This window comes from Pistacia vera, unplaced genomic scaffold, assembly GCF_008641045.1.
Source record: "Pistacia vera cultivar Batoury unplaced genomic scaffold, PisVer_v2 Contig151, whole genome shotgun sequence".
Taxonomy (NCBI): Eukaryota; Viridiplantae; Streptophyta; class Magnoliopsida; order Sapindales; family Anacardiaceae; genus Pistacia; species Pistacia vera.
The window spans coordinates 136,738-158,546 of NW_022195586.1; the positions used below are offsets into that span (position 1 = coordinate 136,738).

Consider the following 21,809-nt stretch of genomic DNA (forward strand, 5'->3'; position numbering starts at 1 on the left):
CCAATGAGTAGAAACTATAACAAAAGATTGTGCAGGAAGCAGGAGAGAGCAAATTCAAGGTGCCGGTGCTAAAAGGTGGCAGCCACGAAGGGCGTTGTTCTGACAACTGAAGCTGATAAAGTTGGGAGCTCCTGTAGGGTGTGATGCAGACGACGATTGGTGAGACAGTGACGGCAAGGAGAGTTTACGGCAGGGAGATTGATTAGCCAACATCGGGATAGGAAGTGGTTGCCCTCGATTATGGACTTGGCTTTGCATGCTAGTTCTTTTGGTCCCGACTGTTTATTGCTATTAGCAGTGGTATTGGGTGGCTAAGAATTAGTAATAGGATTTTGAGTTTTTGACTCCATTGAAGGCATATTCAGAGATATTTTCTGCTAATAATCTGACTGGACTTGTCATAGCAGAACGTATCTTCTCCTTGAACTTTCCGGCAATTTTCTTGATTTCATTAAATCCCTCTTGACCGGAAAAGGAAGGTGCCTCTTTAGTGTATCCACAATCTTGTTTACAGGTCTTTGTTGTAAATCAGGTTGCAAGTAGTTTTCCCAATCACCAATGTTCAGCTCAACCGAGTGGCTTTTCTTTGTATTCAAAGTTTGATTGTAAAGTGACTCAACCTTGTGAGACTTCAACAAGCCGAGTGATAGCAAAGGCTTGCTTCAACTCTGTTTGGCCGACTACACCAGGTGGTCCTCTTGCTAAGAGACAGAGCTGAATGGATTAAGATTTAAGTGGGCAATCACTAACTTGGCCGAGTGAAGGTGAAATAAGACAACACCGATTGGGCCGAATTGAGTGGACTCTCTGACCTTTTGTGGATCGAGTGAGCTCTCCTTTCTACTGTGGATTCACCCTGGGACTTCCTTATTAGACTACGTTTGAGCTGACACTTTCACAACTGTTAGCGCTATGCAGAGCCGAGTGGAGTGGAGCTTAAATTAGGACTTTCAGTACCTTGACCGAGTCGTGTTGGATTGAACTTTTGTAGGCGTCAGTCCGAACCGAGTAAAGATCCACGTACAGGGGTCAGTTTGACCGAGTGAGAGTAGATGTCTGGTTTGTTAGTGGGGTTTTGAAGCTGCAAGTTTGAACCAAGTCCAAAGTCTCTTAAGGCCATGCGATAGTTGGTGATTGGTGTTTGAAATTGTATTGAGCCAAACGAAGATGTCGGGAGCCAATGAATATGAGGATGCTCCGACTTATGTAGTGAATCCATGAGGGAGCCGACTATAGACTATAGTGGAGAGTCGAGCGATGTACCTTCCAAGGATGAGTTGAGTGGAGAGTCTGGTGCGAGGAATCATAATGCAGGGGCCACTCTACCCATGTGGATGAGTGGGACTGAATGGTGCTCGATGTATGAAGGGGAGTCCACTCGACCCTTGAGGATGAACTGAGCCGAGTGGAGCTTGATGGTAGGATGTCTCATTCATACTCGGATGGATGGAAAGGCTGAGGGTGGTGGATGTTTATGGTTTCATGGGCCCCACGGTGGGTGTCAAACTGTAGATGTACAGTTACAAAAATAGAGTCTGATCCTATGAGGTTGAGACCACTAAATTTTGACAGATATGGCTCGACAAAAGAACTTAACTTAAGTCATAACATAAAAATGAATTGTGCAAAAATCGATAGTTTCATCTTTTGAGTCTTGGTTGAATATAATAAGAGGAACACGCATTTCTTTTTTTGGTTTTCAAATCAAATCCAAATAAATCATTTTATCTAGGATTCGGTGTGGTATGCTTCATTTAAACAAAACAAAAAGGGAGGCCCGGCTCGGTACTGCCAGGCCAGGCCATGGAAATCAAAACGGCCCTTGGAAACAAAATTCAAAATTAAAGAGATATTTTTTATTTTTTTTTTTTTTTTATTCAAGATATCTTTTTCCAGTCGTTTATTTGAATTTTATAAAAAGGCCTGGACCTGCACACATGAAGAGAGGAACATAAAGCTTACGAGAAACACCAGGGTGGTGTTTGCTATAAGCACTTCGTCGCTTAATTCAGCAAGGCTGAAAAAGGAAATTTAATAAGAATTAAGGGAAAGAAATATTACCAGGAGTTTTGTCGGAGATCGGGACTATAGCGAAGGCGTCAAATTCTCGAGAGCATGTAGGTGGTTTTGAGTATTGAATATTAGATATTGAATGAATTATGAGAGGCCAGACCTCTGCTTATATAGTGAACCAAAGGGGTTGAAATCCTAGTAGGACACTGAGTCCTACTTTGGGAGATAATCCCTATCAGAAAAGAAAGATATTTCTTGTCCTTATCAGATTGAGTTTACTAGTTTCAATAAAATTCAGGATCTTAGCAGAAGAGGAAATAGAATGAGATTCTGATTTCCTATTTATGGACTGTTTTAGGCTAATAGGCTGAAACCTAGTTTTAGCTGGACTTGTAGGATAGCCCAACTCATAGAGTGAACAGTTCACAAGGTGACTTTAAGCGTAAGGCCAACCGGGATTAGGCTAAAGCCTTAGGTCGTAACATGTTTATTTCGTTATTGGACCTCGTCAGACCCAAAACGATTTTTTGCCCATACACCTATTACTTGTGTGTGTTATCATTTTCTCCAATTAAGTAGTTTGCCTTTAAAATAAAAGTTTCAGGTCAAGGCGGCTTTCCATTATCTAAATCCTCCATTACTTCAATGTCCTTCCGAGCTGTTATCTTCTGCACATAATCTGCGATGATGATGACAACATTGAGTATAAAATTCAAGGTAATTTGAACCATAAAAAAGCAACAGGAAGAAAGTAGAGATTTTCATATTCTAGAATTTACAGATTTGCTTGCATAGAATCTGATATGTTATCAGTAAAAACGAAGCATCGATCCTTTAACAAGTGTATGGAGTCCGCATGCATATTCAAAGGAATTTACGCATTGCTATAACTACTGATTCTATGCTAGATACTTAGTACAGGATCAACTTTGTGTGTTTCCTGTAATTGTATTTCTGTCATTCTGTGTTCAAATTTTCAGAATCATAGATCTATGTATCAGGTTGAACGTATTTAAACTGCCTTCAATTGTAAAAGTGAATTGCCGTTGACGAATATTCTTCATTTAAATTATGTATTGTCTATTTTCATAAACCATAGTAGTGTAAATGAAGGTTATGTTTTCACATCGTAGACCCAACCGTGGTCAGTTAGACACTGGCTTGGTGAAACAGGCACAGATCTCGTATTGCTTATTTTCTCATGGGTAACTCAAAGAAAATTACCTTAGAGCCCTGAAGTTAACCGTCAGGTAAGTCTCCAATGACTATTTTTTATTAGTAATCGTAGAGATTTAAACTCACGACCTCTTGAATAATACATCCCAGAGTCCCAACCAAACCGTCAAACTACTTAGAGATAGTTAATCCCACCTTTTTTTTATCCGTACATTTTATTCCCATTATGTTGTGCCCAAGTTCTCAGCAACAAATGGGAAAATGAGAAAGTGCGTCTTCAAGTGAAAAGAGGTCAAAATTTAAATAACTTTATTATTTATTACAGCCACAGGACAGGAAGTTGAAGATTGAGTGCCAAACGAATATGCATCAGTGTACAGAATGCCCATCATTTTTTTTGCTATTGCTTTACAATATTTTTTGTAATGGGGAATATATAACGAAAGTATGCTTAATCATGGCAGCCATTTCTTTTCTGGTAAAGAATCAGAAACAAGAAAAGCCTGTCTAGCCATCGTTCGTGGTGCGAGTCATCATGGTCATGAACTCGTCCATATTAACCATACCATCGCCATCAGTGTCTACTGCTCTNAGTTGCACTTTCATCAACTGAGGCAGAGTACATAGCCATTGCTGATGTGATTAAGGAGGCTGTGTGGTTACAGGGGTTACTGACAGAAGCAAATCTTACTGAAGGGAAGGTCACAATTTACTCAGATAGCCAGAGTGCTATACATCTGAGTAAGAACCCAGTTTATCACGAGAGGACCAAACATGTTGACGTAAGATTTCACTTTGTAAGAGATGTGATAGCCCAAGGATTAATTGAGCTGAAGAAAGTCCCCACTGAAGAAAATCCAGCCGATATGGGGACCAAGATCATCACACCAGTAAAATTCAAGCACTGCTTGAAGTTGTTGTCTATGGAGTAATTCAATACCAACTAGAGCTATGAGGGATATGGTTAGAGCCTATTGTACTACTGATTAGTTTTCAAGTCTTCAAGGTGGAGATTGTTGGAGTGAAGACTGAAAACACTACAGCTTTACAGTTAAATGAAACGCAGAGTTTTGGCCTGAGTTATGTGTGCATCCTATCCATCCAATCTGCAGAAATCCAACGGCTGAGGCATTTCATAGAGTTAACAGTATAAAAGAGGGAATTGCTCACTGTACATGAGATCGGAATTTTTTTGCGTTTTTCTGCAGTTTGCGTTATCAGTTCTTCTTGGTTTTTTCTGCATTTTTAGAATCATTGTAACTAGGTAGATTGATTAGTGAATGATAGTTAATCTGAGGGTAGTTTTACTCTTGTGGCTTGAGGATTCCAGGTGAGAGTTCTTGGGTGAGTTACGGGTTGATTCTTGGGTAGAAATTGAGAGGATTTGGTCTGGTTGTGTTGGATCTTGTACTGTATTGATATTATTCAGATTAGTAGTGTTGTGAGCTCTCCATTTTCGGAGCTCAACGTGGACGTAGATTATCTAAATAGGATAATCGAACCACGGTAAAAATCTTGCGTTTCTTGTGTGGATGTTTTGTGTAATCTGTGTGGAGTTGAAATCTGGTTTATATTTGTGTTTGTTGGCTCAGTATAACAAATATTATAGATTGAGATAATGTTAACCCAAAAATATAACATATTCATAAAACAATATACATTGATCAAAATGGTATAACTTAATTGAGATCTAGAAAGGACTTGAGAGTTGATCATATAAATGCTTTAAAATTGTCATATATATAGCTTCCTATTCTTTTTTCGTTAATTTATCTTTTCACATACACCTCTTTTTGATCCATTTGTATATGTAGTGCACGTCCATGCAAGTCCTTTTGCTTTTAGATTTATTTCAAGTATATCTAAATTCTTTCTATTTGTCTATTCAATTTTATATAGTTATATTTAATATATTTCATTTCATTTTTATTTGGATTCTCAATATTTGGATTTTCATTAAATTAATAAATTAACTCTTTTTGTTTTCACCATTGCTATTGTAATTTTTATTTTATTTTCTCACAATTTATCTTTTAACATTCATAGTAATATTGGCAATGTCGAACAAATATAATTTAGTCATAGATAAATGGGTTTGTTTATCTCCACACACACACACACACATGTGTGTGTGTGTGTGTGTGTGTTTTTACATATATATTAAGAAATCATATAATTATATTCATAATTAGAATAAATACCTCTCCCCTTGTGGCCGGATGACAAGTCCTTTAATCGGGTCTTGTGTTTGAGTCTACATGAAAGACAATTACCCGGTTTATCCAAAAAAAAAAAAAATAGAATAGACGAACAAAACCTAATGAAAGTAGAAGCGCTGTCTTCTAAAAATCCTTTTTACTTAGGGAAAAAGTTACTTATATAAATACCTCTTAATTTATTTCGTATGTAATATTACTCATACTTTTAATTCTCTAATAAAGCAACCAAAAGAACACACAAGAAACAGTGATCACCAGCCAAGGAAAAAAATACTGATACATTTTGGTTTCCTCTTCTTTATTTTTTTTAAAATTATTATATCAAGTTATTCAACTGGCCAAAAAAAAAAAGGAATTATTGGCTGCCATGAAGATAATTGTTAGAAGTTAATGATCTACTTAAATATAAAAAAATTTGGGGGAAAAATAAAATTTCTAGGCCCATAAGACTGGTTCGAGCCCTGAAATTTCTCGTGGGTCTAGGACGAGTCCTAGGCCCATGAGTGACTGGTCCCAATTAGACTCAAACCTAGACCCGGTTGGGACCGGTCCCAATTGGGCCCAGACCTTGACCCGGTTGGAATCAGTCTCTGCCCAAGTCTAATCTTAGGTTCGATTCACCGTTTGAGTATCCCCAATTGAAGAGGGGGTTGTGGCAATGAGTTGCTGCATTAGTTTTCTCTGAAGATTAGGCGAGGTGCACGTAAGTTTGTTGGGACACCTTAGTTTGAGTTTCTAGTAATATGAGTTGGTTCGGTTGATTTTTTTTTTTTTTTTTTTCTAGTAATATGAGTTGGTTCGGTTGATTTTTTTTTTTTTTTTTGGTGGCTCGAAAATATTATAGATTGGGATGATGTTAACAAAAAAATATAACATATTCATAAAACAATATAAATTGATCAGAATGGTATAACTTAATTGAGATACTATAAAAGACTTTAGAGTTTATATAAAAGCTTTAAAATTGTCACAACAACATATATATATGTCCTTTTGCTTTAGGCTTCCTATTTTTTTCTTCGTAAATTTATTTTTTCACCCACGCCTCTTTTTGATCCATTTGTATATGTAGTGCACATCCAGTACAAGTCCTTATGCTTTTAGATTTATTTCAAGTATATCTAAATTCTTTCTATTTATCTAATTATTTATCTATTCAATTTTATATAGTTATATTTAATGTATTTAATTTCATTTTAATTTGGATTCTCATTATATATATATATATGCGCCCTATTGCTTTAGGCTCCTATTTTTTTCTTCGTTAATTTATTTTTTCACCCACACCTCTTTTTGATCCATTTGTACATTTAGTGCACATCCAGTACAAGTGCTTATGCTTTTAGATTTATTTCAAGTATATCTAAATTCTTTCTATTTATCTAATTATTTATCTATTGAATTTTATATAGTTATATTTAATATATTTAATTTAATTTTAATTTGGATTCTCATTATATGGATTTTCATTAAATTAATAAATTAATTCTTTTTGTTTTCGCCATTGCCATTGTATTTTTGATATTCTTTTCTCACGATTCATCTTCAACATTCATAGTGATACTGACAACAATGTGTCAAACAAATATAATTTGATCATAGATAAATGGGTTTGTTTATCTTCACATACATATATATGTTTTTACATATATATTGAGAAATCATATAATTATATTCATAATTAGAATAAATACCTCTTCCCTTGTGACTGGATGACAAGTCTTTTAATCAAGTCTTGTGTTTAAGTCTACAGCAGAGGCAATTAATAGGTTTATCCCAAAAAAAAAAAAAAAAAAAAATTGAATAGACAAAGGAAACCTAATGAAAGGAGAAGAGTTGTCTTCTTAAAATCCTTGCGGAAAAAGTTACTTATATAAATACCTCTTAATTTATTTGTATGTAAGATTACTCATCCTTTTAATTCTTTAATAAAGCAACCAGAACCAGTGAAGAACACACAAGAAACAGTCATCACTAGCCAAGGAAAAAAATACTGGTACGTTTTTATTGGCTGCCATGAAGATAATTGTTAGAAGTTAATGATCTACTTAACTGTATATGTTTGAATAAACAAGCAGATTATGAATTCTTTCCCGCCAGTGGATGAGGTTTTCAAGGTTCTTGAAGACATGGCTGCCAAGGTGAAGATGATGCAAGATCATGATCATCATCAGAAATCATGGACGGCTGAAGATTTGATGAGGGGCTATACGTATCCTGAATTTTTTTTTATTTTTTTTAAACAAAAATTATATAAATTCATGCATGAGTTAACTTTCGTTAACGAAAATTTGGAATCCTTTAACTCCTGTTGAAGATTTGTGTACAACCACCACCAGGTACTGATATATCAACATGAGAGAGAGCAAGTTTATGATAAATACAAGAGCATTTTAATGGAGAGGATAAACGAAAAGGTAATAAGATTTGATTCCCAGGTATATATAGTTGTTGAAGTACTTTCTCTCTGGTTTAATTTATTTTGTTTTCCAAGTTCTGCCATCATTGTTGAACAGAAATGGTGGTGAAATGGTGAAAGAACTCACTCGATTATGGTCAGAATATAAATACTTTGCAAAGACAATGGCGGTATTGCTTTCTGGGTTAAACAACTACAAGAGTATGGATCGAAGATTTCCATCACATCCTGAATTCTCCAACCAATTGTTTCGCGATTTGGTAAAAACTCTAATTCAATTATATTCAATGTTAGTAGGAATCAATGTTTTTATACCGGATCAGGTCTTCCTCAAGTCCTACAATCCAATAGGCGATGACGCCAGTATAGTGACATAATGCTGACATCAGCATGATGGAATAAAATTTTAAAACTCTAATAATTAATAGGAAGGGGGCGTTCTTTATCTGTCTTGACGGTTGAACCACGGTTTGACACTGTTCCGCCAGTTCAATCCCGGTTGGTCAATTCGGTCTAATAACTAAAATAGGCTTTAGCCATTCAATGGACCTTGGATTAGAGACCAGTTCCTGGTCGAACCTTTCAGAAAGGTCTGGGTTTTAAAACCATGGAAGGAATATGGAAAAAAGAAAGTTGTATTAGGATAAATGGAAACACCATGGGTTGAATATAGAAACTTGAGTTGTTTTTGCTCTACTAATCGAGTATTCAGTGGATTGATGTAAAAACTGAGATTGTTTCCACCCTATTAATTAGATACTATATTTAGAGTATTAGGTTAGGCATTATTGTCCACATTATTATAATCAATCTCTATTTTATTCGTGTTCGTGTCTCTTTCGTGTTTTGTGTTTTGTGATTTACATTCATACATTATTCATCTTGATGTTTTCCGTTGCAAGAACTCCTTACATATTATATGTTCAAACCTGATTGATTACATTTATTTTCAAGTAAATTTCGATCATCTTTATTTGTTGAGTTTCCTTTATGAAACTTGATTGATCAGAGACTTGATATCTTACTTGAACGTTCTTATTCTAGGTCATCGTCAAGGACCATTCAAGTCTGCAGAAATCATTACATGATTTGGTAAGTGACATATGTATGCATTAATATAGCTAGGGTTAGCTGATATTTGATATTATCTAACGTCAATAATAAGTATTTGCGGATTTGAGCTTACAGATTGATGAAGAACGAGAAAGGAAGGAGATTGATCACGACTTGAACAAAAAATTCCTGGAATTCCTAGCAGAAATGAGGTTGGATAAATGTTCAGTCAACTACTATTCAAAATTTGAGCAGATGATGCTTGAAGAAACCGGCAAGTGTTACCATCAACTGTCTTTGGAGTATCGCTCTCAACCGGATTTGTTTATCGATTACATTCAAAAGGTACGATCTTCTTTAATTTCTTAACTCCCTATACATTCTCGAAGAAACTGTTATTATAGTACTCGTTCAATAATATATCACGAGCTTTAGATCAATTCAAACCCTAGCAATAAGATCGAGAGTTCTAATATTTCATTCACAAACGCTTGTTCATTTAATGTATTTATAATGTTAGGCTGATCTTTGTTTTAAACAGGAGGAAGAAAAAGTAAAAGCTCTTTACTCAGAAGAAGATAATCCTACGGGAAGAAAATTACTCAAGGTATATATATATATCGGTATCCAAGGGTCAGACCGACCATGGAATCCTGCTCAATAAGTGGATTGCATTAACTGTCCATTCTCAGGATGGGTAGTTAAGAGTCGGAGAAGGGCAATTACCCATTCTTAAAAGCGGCAGCATATATATACTTTCTCTGTTGTGGTTTTTTTTTTTTTTTTTTTTAATTATTCAAAACTGGTTTCATCATTTTTCTTTTTGCTTCTGTCTCTACTTTTTGCAGATACAAGCTATGGTTTCATCTGATTTTATTTGAAAAATCATGTACATATATATGCGTGTACATATATATGTAATTCAGATTTGTATTTGAAAAATCATGTACATATATATGCGTGTATGTGTCTGCGTGAGAGAGAGAGAGAGAGAGAGAGAGAGCACATTTTTATGAAAACTAGACCAAGTTTTTCTGCTAGAGAATATTACAAGAAAATAAATTCAGTCAAAATTTTGTGATTGTTTTTGCATGCAGAAAATGTTCCCCGCAATTGACCAATTGAGCCTTGAAGAATGAAGATCATATATAGTTCGATTCAAGAGGAAGAAGTCTGAATTTATGGAGAGATTTTTTTCCATTTGTTGTGGAAACATCACATTTCTTCCTTTCTTCTCAAAGAATCCATCTTTTTCTTCTCTATCTTTTGTTGAATTTATGTCTTTGATATATAATTCCATAGTTAATTTGATAAACTAATACTATTTTGGTGTTAATGGGATCTTTGGGATTTTGAATTTATGGAAATTTGGGTTTATTTTTTCAATTTCATTAGCCCTTTATAATATTCAATACCAGAAATATGAGATTTGGGATTGGAGGAGATCCAACAGAAAGTGTATGAGCTTTGGCATTGGAGTAGATCCGGATTCGTTTGTTCTTATGTTGTCATAATCAACAAACAACAGGAAGCATCCGAGAAAGTTCTCAACACTTTTTCATTGTTGATTGGACTCCATTTTCTTATCTCAAATTACTAGGAGCTAAATGATATTTACCTCATTTTACACTGGAAACTTACCATTTCATCCTTGAGATTTAGGGTTTGTTACACTTTTACCTCGCTTCTAGTGGATACAAATACTTTATGCTTATCACATGACTGATGTTAGTTTTCTTAACATTATAAGGGGCTTCTAAAGTGTACATCCTATCTATATGTCAAATTTACCCTTACAATGTTAAGAAAACGAGCCAACAATTCTTTTTAACCTCAAAATATTGGTTTAACAGTTAAGAAGGTTTGCTCCTTTCATTTACTTTCTGGGTTCGAACCACCTTGGGGTCACTTATTATATTTGTGGCTTATCCTTGAACATTGGGTTTATAGCATATTCAATGGATTTCAGATATTAGTTGAGGTGCATGCAAATTGGATCGAACACCCCGATTATTAAAAAAAAAAAAAAAAAAAAAACACCAAGCCAACAACACTAATATCAATCATCTAATAGGACTAAAGTGTTTATATACCATAATATTGTTAGGGTTAAAAATCGTTTTGGGCTTGACGAGGCCCAATAACAAAATAAACATGTCACGGCCCAAGGTCTCAACCCAATCCCGATTGAGCCTATACTTAAAATCAACTTATGAACTACTCACTCTACGAGTTGGGCTATCTTATAAGTTAAGTTAAACTGGGTTTCAGCCCATGAGCCTACAACAATCCATAAATAGGAAATCAGAATCTCATTCTATTTCCTCTTCTACTAAGATTTCAAATCTTACTTAAATTATTAAACTTAATCTGATAAAGTCAAAAAATTATATCTCTTTCATGATAGGGATTATCTCCCAAAATAGGACTTACTGTCCTACTAAGATTCCAAATTTTACTTAAACTATTAAACTTAATCTGATAAGGTCAAGAAATCATATTTGAATTATCTCCTAAAAAAGAGGACTCAATGTCCTACTAGGATTCCAATCCCTTGGGTTCACTATAAAAATAGAGACTTGCTCTCTCATTATGCATGCAATCTCTCATAGTCAATATATACTACTGAAAACCATTTATTTGCTCCTAAAGTTCTTGCTCTCAAGAACCCGACACCTCCGCCAAAGTCCTAGCTTCCGACAAGATTCCTGGTAATTCTTCATCTCCTTAATTCTTATCAAATAATCTCTTTCAGTCTTGCTGATTTGAGTGTCGGAGTGTCTATGGCAAATACCATACTAGTGTTTTCCAGAAGCTTCACGCTTGTCCTTTCATGTGTGTAGGTCTAGCGGATTGTCATATCCTATTTTCATGACGATAAATTTTTTGCATCTTTTATATACCATAATATTGGGACAAAGTATTTCAAACCTTAAAGAAAGAAAGGAAATATCTCTACTTGACACTACCAAAACCCATTATCATTATTTGGCCTCATGAATTCATCTGTCTTTGTATCGTCATAAGCAACAAGAAGCAGCATCCAAGAAAGTTATGAAAAATTTCAGGATTCCATTGATTTTAAGTTAAAAAAAACAGGGAGCAGAACGATAATTACTTCACTTTATGCTGCCGAACTTAAATGCGAATTTATTACAATTACTTTTTACCCCAAAGATTCTTCAAGATCGAAAGTGACTCTAGACAGAGTCAGACACAGTTTGCAAAAATCTAAATAGAATCTCCTAAAATAGCTTGCTGTCCAAAAAAAATCAACTAAAGTGAAACTGGAAAGGCCCCACACTAGGCCACAATTAGTAAGAGTAGGTCCCGCCCCTCTGACTCATTCAAGACTTCCCATTTGGGGGTCCACACCTGTAACCTTACACTGAATTGAAACTATTGTTTAGTATGGTCCCACAGTTTTGTTCATTGGACAACCAACAAAACTATCTTTCCTGTTCACTTTAAACTTGTGTCCTCTCGCAGCCATCATACTTATCAGCATCTCTCAAGAACCTAAGCACCAACAAATTCTCAGGTAATTTTCTGGATTCTTTTTTTTTTTTTTTTTTTTCCGAATTTCTTTGTTTCATGAATTGTGTGAGTCTCCATTGATGCAATAACTTTGTGTTTTTTTTGTCATTAGCAGTTTTAGTGTGGTTCTGTTGCCATAATTGTATGAAAGTTTGAATCTTTTGATCAGAACATTTTTTTCTTTGTCGGTTTGGTGTTTTTTCTGAGTAGAATTGTTGTAGATTTGTAGTTGTTCTTCAAACAATTTGAAAAGTATCTTCCTTTTGGTTAATACTGGTGTTATTAGGGGCCATTTTGAGGGAATTTCAAGTTTTAAAGTGTGATTATGAGTTTTTGTTTAAATGCCTAGTTGCAATGTGTGTTGACTATGATTGACACTAATTGCTCTTGATAGATACTTGTGGGAAGTTGTGTTGAGGAAGGGAGACTCTGATGTTGAAGTTTATATCACTGGAGGATGGAATGATGTGGTGGAGAGGCCATTGTGAAGGCCCAGAAGATAATGGAAGGGTACGAATGAAGTTCACCGGAGAAGAATACCAGAGATTCTATGAGTATCTTTTGTGATAGTCGAAAGGGTCGTATTGCATTAAGACTTTGAGGATTTTTATGCTTTTGAGTAGTGTTGCATCTTACATTTGGCTTGTTTCATAAATTGAACGCATAATATGTTGTCCTTTACAACTTGTTAGATGTTGTGTATTTCATGTGTACTTCCCGTGGTTCTGATGAAAAGACAGTGCGGATTTATGAGCGATATAAGATCTGCCTGGAAGAGAGCATCAATATGGTGAGCCCCAGTGCATTACTATATGTTGTATTTCTTCTTTTTTGTATGGTATGGTAAATTTATTGTGTTATTAAAAAGATCAAGGTATATAATTGACTCTTTCTCTGGTGCTAATTCATAGATTGTTATGTCATTTGTTTTGATGGTGGATTATACATTCTTTTTGAAACGTTTTCACAGATTTAGCAGACAGGGTGACACCGATGTGTCTTTTCCTCTTTTGCTCTCAGGTGTTGCCATCGCTAATAGCAAAACTGATGTAAATTTGTTGAGGGAACTTGTGCCAATTTGGTCAAATTACAAGGCGATGGCAAGGTGCTATGCCGATTTTTTGAATACCTTGACCGCTACTTTATCCCTCAAAAGAAAGAACTTCCAAACCTTGATAAACTCTCTGTTAAAGTCTTTCACGAATTGGTAAGTTGTATACATGTGTGATTCTAATTCTTTTATTATTATTAATTATATTATTTTAATATTTGAAAGTTCGGGAAGAATTAACATTCTATACTACATTACAGGTTTTCAAAAATTTCTATTGTGAACTCCGGGCTGCTGCATTATCATTGGTTAGTTGATATGCTCTATTTATTCTGTATATTTGTGTTTCCTTCTCGATGGGGTGAGTTTACTTCAAATTGGCATGCAGATCAAGCAGGAACGCGAAGGATTGCAGATTGATCAGGACCTGCTGAAGAATGTCATCTTTATCTTTTCAGAAATTGATAATTGTGGAGAAATAAAATATTATGCAATTTCGAGCATGTCATGCTTTATGAAAGCTCTTCATACTACCTCAATTAATTCAGAGTGGCTTTTGTCTGATTCAATGCTGACTATATGCAAAAGGTATTTCATACTTTTTACATACTTGACTGATTTCTATTTGAAATGTCATACACGATAGATCACCTATCTGTTCTTTTGTTTTCCTAGGCCTTATGGTGCTTGAATCAGGAAGAAAAAAGAGCTAGTCAGTACCTGTATCCTGACACTGGAGTTACGTTGCTACAGGTATAGTTCTTCTTCAGAGACCTTATAACCTTATAAACAAACATTTTCATTGGCTGTTTCAGATATGCATATTGTGATCCATGAAGTAAAGTAGTTGGTGTAGAGCTTCAGTATAAAAATATGTGAGCCCACTTCCTGATTACCACGCGAAGATCTGGTGTGGAAAAAAATATGGCGAATGGTCAAGCTTCACCAAACTGCAATTCTGAGCTTGCTGTTTTGAGCTCATTCTTTTTCATTTTGAAAAGTTATTGGTAGTAGTCCATCGTTATAGTTTCATACACGCTCTCCAAGAATCCATTAAAAAGTTATTTATGTGATTTAGTCATGTTTGCATTAGATAATAACTCTTTGAAGCAGGAAGCATAAAATGGAAAGTTATCATCTCTGAAGTTATGAGTTATTATGGAAGATGCAGCTCCTTTATCCTGATTCTTTTGTGTAGGTTGTCAAATACAGATTGCTGACAGAACCTGGTCTCAAATTGGCTGAAAAGAAGCAAGCTGAAAAAAGTGGCTTTGCGACTGAGTTTCAGGTTTTAATAGTTTATCCCAAAGAGTTACTTTATCACTGCAACTTTTCAATGGAATAATGTCTGTCTAATGGTAATGTATTGTTATCAACCAAAATCCAAGGAACAATCCGGTGAAAATTAAACCATAATAATTGGATCCTGTTACCTTGTTTGAGCAATGCAATAAATTGAGTTCCTGGATCCTTTTTTTTGTGTTCTAAATGATAAAGATATAGCCTTTTGTTTTGTGACGACTGGTTGCATGACCTGCCAATTAAAGCCCTCCGAATGGATGCTTTGGCATCGATTGATAACGAACCAACTTGGACTTAAGAGCTGCTTCAATTTCGCACATTCTTGTCCTGTTAGCCTGTTTCTGCTTGAGTTTTCTGCACTGGTTTTGTATTGCTGAACTGGTTTTTTGTGGATCATTTGCAGGACGTTCTGTCGAAATGTGCCGACTTGAATCTGGAAGGGAAAGTTCAGCATCGACACCTGAAGAATGGATGTCTGTTGTTATGACAAAGGCAACGAATCACAGTCCAAGTTTAATTAAGGGTCTCTTACTTGGGTGTTCGTATAAACCATTTAATGTCTTACACTTAGAGAAAACAAGATCATGTACGTAGTTTACTCATTGACTAAGTTGGATGTCAACTTTATGATTGTTTAAACATCCGACTAAAAGATTATTTACTAATTTTGTGCATCAATTATATTAGTGTGGTTCTCTATGGAGCGTTTTAATTTGAACTTAATAATTTTGGTCTACTTTATGGTTTTTTTTTTTTTAATTTGTTGACCTTGAAAGGGATAACGACCATGTCCCACCCAGGTTTTTGGCGTTTGCCCATTTTTGCACCCACTAAGTTTAAGAAAAACAATTATCCACCCACACAGTTAAGGTCTGTCTATCAACTTTTTAATGGTAGAAGGACAAAATGATATAGTTAATTATTATTATTATTATTATTTTATTAAAAGTCATATTATTAACATATCGCGCCCCATGTCCTACGCCCCCCACCCCACCCCTTTCCATCGCCAAAACCACCCCAATGTCCAGCCCCCCAAAGCACTACCACCCACACTACCGCCCACATCTCCTTCAGCCCAAGCCCTCTATCGTGGCCAAAACCACCACCAACTCCACCTCCTCCTCCTACTCCACCACCACCACCACCACCCACCACCACCATCCACCTCCAACCCTGCCACCAACACCGCCCCCACTCCAAAGTCTTCACGTTTACCCTGAACCACCTTCAACGCGGCTAAGTCGCAAAACAACCCCGCCAGCTCATTGTACCAGCCTAACTTGCACTAGACCACAACACTGCCAGCTCCTCTCCACCGCGAGCAGGGATGTTAAAGATCGGAAGAAATGCAGCTCAAATAATAAAGGTTTTTTGTCTTTACAGTAACTATATCATGTCAGTTACCTGACCTCACCCGGATCTTAACGATGGTGGGAAATTTTTTTCTCAAACTTGGTGGGAAAATGAATATCGCCAAACCTCTGGTGGGAAATTGTCGTCATCCCACCTTGAAAAGTCAACTTTATCGCCTGATATTGAGAATTTTCCATCTTTCCAATGTTTCCCCACCACTTCCCCCTTGAGCCATCATTTGTTTTGGTTGAATTCATTGCAGCAATTGTTGAACAGAAAAAAGAAAGAAACTTCCTTGTCCTAGTGATAAGAATTTCTAGTGTATGACAATTTTTGAGAGAAGACTTCCATAGGAGAAGAGGCAGCGCTCTCAAGGTCCAATTTGTAGATGATCTGTCTCTCAAAGGTTCTGATCTAGCTTCAAGGTATTATAATTAATTTTTTATTGGTATGAATCATGATGGTCAATTCTTCCTTAATATGCGTCATGTTTTATAGTTAACAAGGTAAAATTATTGCATGGATTCTTCAGGAATATCCAAGCATCAGGTACAGATACCTAACACATCACCTATGATGGTGAATAGCAATACTTACTAAAAAGCTGTTGCATGTGTAATGGTAATATAATCCGATTCGTAGCTTCTCTCTGAGGAAGAGCTCAAGACGGCAACAGATAACTTTGATGCAAGGAAAAGTTTAACAAAGCTGCATCATATGAGCTGTACAAGGGTATTCTCGAGACTATTCAGTTTCTGTCATGAGTTTAGCGACTGTCCTAGTAGGTTAGATGCATACGAGTATTGCTTTAACAACATGTATTGGCATCACAAATGAAGCACAAGATCTTTTTAAGTTGATCGGTTGCTGCTTAGAAACTGAATTCCCCTCCTAGTTTTTGATCTGTTGATTGGAAACTCTTCTGATCATATATATGGTCCTCGACAACCCCATTTTGTGCCTTTGCTATTGACACACAGGTTAAAGATTGCTATGGGATGGCTAATGCACTTGCATCTCCATATTGGTTTCTCTAGGCCGATTGTTTTTAGAAGTATCAATCCTACAACATCTTATTCCAGGAACAAACCATAGTGAAACTATCTGATTTTTCACTATCCGAGTATATTCCAGAAGGCGAAACTTACATAAAGATACAGGGTAGTTTGGTACAATGGGATTTTTTGCACCTTAGTACGTAAGTGTTGGTTTTGCAATAGAAGTGCGATGTTTTCACTTTTGGTGATTTGCTACTTGTTCTGTTGACTGACAAAACATTCGATTCTTCTCGTTGTGAAAATGTGGGCTGATTCTGGTTATTGCAGCATGTGAAGAATTGTATTGGTCAAAATGATCGGTTTTATTGAGATAATAGATCCTGTAATTTTGGAGATGGATTTTAAATCCTGAAAAGAGGATTTGTTGCGAGCTTTCACAGAACTGTGCCCTTAAATGTCCCTCTACATTACCAAGAAGACCAACTTGGTTGAAGCAGCAAAAAACTCAGCAAATGTATAGAAATGGCTAATATTTTCTTTATACTCTCGTTTTCATTGTAATTTCTCCGGTTGTTTTTCATTGTTTAATGAATCTTCCTCTATTTCTTTTTCAGTACTTCATGTTTTCATATAATTTTCCTGATACATTGAAGGATTCCATTGGCATTGAAAGTGTCTCATTGCCGACTAACTTATTAATAAACTATGGTTGACTTTGAAGAAGTAAGTTTCCTGGTTATATATGGATTTCTTCACTTGTGCTTGATCATTTTTCATCATGCTTGAGTAAAATTCCTGACGTCTCTCAAACTCAGGCTTTGCTTTTTTCTGAACAATTAGCTTGAAATGACACCTATTGGCCATCCATACAGTTACAACATCTTCCTTGTAACCCCTTTGTTTTATTTTGTTAATTGATTATGCATGTATATTTACTTTTCATTGCAACTCTGTTTCCACCTTTTTTAACACTTATTTTTTTCACATTGACATTATCTCGTTAAAAATATTCCTTTTCAGATAAAACATATAGAACATTCATTTCAATATCTTTTTCATATGGTTTTTGTGTGGATCAGTTAGATGAGTTCATATTTTCCCGGAAAGAGATAAAGAGTTTGGAGAATGGTGCAATCTTACTTAAAGAGTTATTGCCTATGGTAATGGCAAATTTTATCTTATTCGTAGTTCTCCATAGAAGAGCTCAAGGTAGCCACACAATATTATGGACGAAGACTAATTATAGATCAAAAAATATAAAAATTGTACAATGGTTTTCTACAAGACCGTTGTTTCTATTTTGAAGTTTGAAGTCCATTATACTATCAACATAGAATACACACCAACAAGGCATCGATACGATTGTATTCATTTCCACAAATGAAACATAGAATTTCTGAAGTTGATCGGATGCGTTTAGAACTTGAATACCCATTCTAGTTTTTGATTCTATAGGACGTGGGACACTTGTTGATTGTGTATTCAGGGCAACTCTCAACCCCTTCTTGACCTTTACTGATGAAACATCAGATTGAAGATGCAATGGATGTAGCTAATGTACTTTCTTCTTCACTTTGGATTCTCGGAGTTGTCCCGGATCAGTTTTATAATCTGCTAATTATATATCCCACTTGCATAAAAATAAAAATCACAAAAAATACGTATATATATATTAGGATTAAAATGGGGTTTCACAAAAACAAAATCCAAACTTACCGTAGAGACTGTTTTGTTCCAAAAATTCTAAGGTTTATGAGAACAAAATTTAAATGAATATAATCTTAATTTTTTAAAATTGAGTGGGACCCCGTGGTCTCCACTCATCTTCATTGGAACCGCCACTGCTCTTAAGCCACACGTTCCCACCAAAGATAAGGGATTTTCCAGTGAAGAGCATATAAGTCTTCTTTAGGGCCAGCTGACATTCAAGGATAAGAGTCCTGGTTGTGTACATAAAAGTTCATTAATTGTGCTTCGTCAGATTTTTATTTCTACTTTAACTGAAAAATTGCCTTGGCTCTCTCAAACTCAGCCTTTCTCTTTTCTTCACAATTTCGATTATTAGCACCGGTCGAATTGGCCATCCTCACCATATGGTACGGCCTTCTTAAATCCCTCTGGTTCACCTACTTTTAACTCTTGATTTTCTTTAGGTTGACAATGATCTAAGTCGAAAACATTCTTTTCTGAATAAAAGATATAGATTATAGAGCATTCTTTGTATAACTTATATTATAGTTAGCTTCATATACATACATGTCAATTTTTTTTTTTCCTTTTTCATGTTTTTCTAACTTGTACATTGATGTTCCAAATTATTGGTTAAATAAATGAACGCATTTCATGGGTTTGTTTTGTAGATCAAGTAAGATGATTCATGTTTTCCCTCGCCGAAAGGACGATAATAATTTGAAGAATGATGCAATGTTACTGAACAAGTTGATTGCCACTTTTAATGGCAAATGTAATCTTATTCATAGTTTTTCCGAGAAGAGCTCGAAAGCAACAATTATATGACAATCAAAGATTATATATAACAAATAAAATTTTCTATAGGTTGTACATGGCTTTCTACAAGACCGTCAGATTTTTGTTATGAAGTTTGAATCCATTTCTCTTCCAGAAGAGGAAGAAATAACCAAAGGGCATCAATAACATTGTATTTTGCAGCACAAATGAAGCATAATGAATTTCTGAGTTATCGGATGTTGTTTAGAAACTCAATTTCCCATTCTAGTTTTTTGATTTCGTTGGATGTACGACACTTGCTAATCGTATTTTGAGTCATTCTCAACCCCATCTTGGCCTTTATTTTGAACTCATGTTAAAGATTGCAATGGAGATAACTCATGCAGTTGCATATCTTCACCTTGGATTCCCTAGACCTATTGTTTTTTGGAAGTCTCGCACCATGGAACATCTTTCTTCTTGATGCAAGTATGTTTAAAACTATTTTGATTTTTCAGTATCTGGTTTATTCCAGAGGGTAAAACTCACTTGAAGTTCTTAATTAAAAAACGAAAAAAGTAGGTATAATAGGTTCCACCCACACCTTTACTTGCAAATCTCCCAATAGGAGTTTATTGCAATGAGAAGGTTGATGCTATTGCTTTGGCGAATTGTTGTTTATGCTTTTGAGTGGATTGAGCTTAAAAACTTTCTCAAGAATAAAGGCTTTCAAATGGAGATATATTAACCGATAATCTAAATGAGATAATAGATCCGGTGATTGTTGGAGAGGGAATATGTTCGGTAAAAGAACAACAATTGCTAGCTCTTGCAAGGCTTGTGTCGGAATGTCTCTGTCCTGACCCGAAGATACCAAATATGATAGATGTGGCAAAGCAACTCAGAAAAATGTACAAGTCTAGTTGCGTCATTAGTTTCTGTATTAAGGATTCTGCTTTCCTTGTTTTGGATGTGTCAATAATTCATGCCTTCATTGCCATGGCAGTAGTTGAAACATTCAAATAAACTATTCTTAAGTTTTCAAGTGGAAGTACATTTTGTCTATTTTTGTAGTTTTAGAAACAATTACTTATTATGGATATGGACCCAAAGAAAAGTTGATCCAATAATGGCTATATTTGTGAGTTATTATATAGCAAACGAAGATTAGAATTGAGTTAAATAGGAGACTGGCTACTACCCATTTGCCCCACAATGCATTATCAAAATCTCATCCTCCGGGCTTAAACAAAAATGAAGGGTGATAAGCAATCATTGTTTCTACACATACATTGTAGAATAAAGTTCCAACCTGAATTTTGGCATAAACCATTAGAAAAATAGTGTCCAAACATCTATCTAGTAAAATAAGATAGGCTAACAAATACTTTTCACAACTTTTTACTATAAACACTAACGTACAACTAGTATTGGTCAGTTGCATTTAATATGGCAAAACCCATTGTTGGGCAAGTAGACCCTTGCGAGATGACCAATTACGAGCTGACACATCGCGTTTATCAAGAAAATTAGTGAGAAGGATTTATGAGTGTAGTGTTACTGATCTAGGTATTAAACTTGGCCCATAACAATAACTTCCAAAGATGAGATTATGCATGGATTCACATGTAAACAGAAAGATAAAGCCGCAAGGTACGGGAAGAGAAGCTACAACACTTACACTATAAGTAGCAATAACCTGCATCAAAATATTTTCTTCCTCTTTCAAATTCTGCATTCCAGGAGGCCCATTAACACACATCACACCTGTATACAAATGCTTCAACTATTATTACCTTTTTCAAAATAAAACTCACTTTTATTTATTCATGAATTATGATTCACCTCAAATGTGATACGATATAATAGCATAATTACAAGAACTAGACATATATTTATCCAAAATATTAAAAAGAGAATAACAATATAGAAGACTATAAAACCCACTTCTTAAATATTTCAAAAACAGTTTGATTTGGTTAATCCAATACAGAAGTGGATTTCACTTTGATATTAAAAGAAATATTACATACATTAGACATTTGTCATGACCAAAGTCCTCCCCAAAATACTCCACAAGTATTTTAGCTCGACAACATGAAGTATTCATTCCATATCTGCAAGTCAACATGAATTCCATATCTGCAAGTCAACATGAAGTATTTCTTCAGGTTGCATTAAAGAAATGTATTTAATGCAAACCTGAAGAAATCAGATAGCATCTTATACGCTTGTTT

At 35.3% G+C, this 21,809-nt stretch overlaps 2 long non-coding RNA genes across 2 annotated transcripts; both read left to right on the plus strand.

Annotated features, from left to right (window-relative positions):
• Positions 1-13,499: 13,499 nt before the first annotated feature.
• On the plus strand, positions 13,500-13,965 carry LOC116124243. The gene is made up of 3 exons (XR_004127191.1): positions 13,500-13,624; positions 13,729-13,776; positions 13,857-13,965. It is a non-coding gene; the product is annotated as an uncharacterized LOC116124243 (long non-coding RNA).
• A 71-nt stretch (positions 13,966-14,036) lies between these two features.
• On the plus strand, positions 14,037-15,213 carry LOC116124241. The gene is made up of 4 exons (XR_004127190.1): positions 14,037-14,056; positions 14,144-14,221; positions 14,667-14,756; positions 15,174-15,213. It is a non-coding gene; the product is annotated as an uncharacterized LOC116124241 (long non-coding RNA).
• Positions 15,214-21,809: the final 6,596 nt, after the last annotated feature.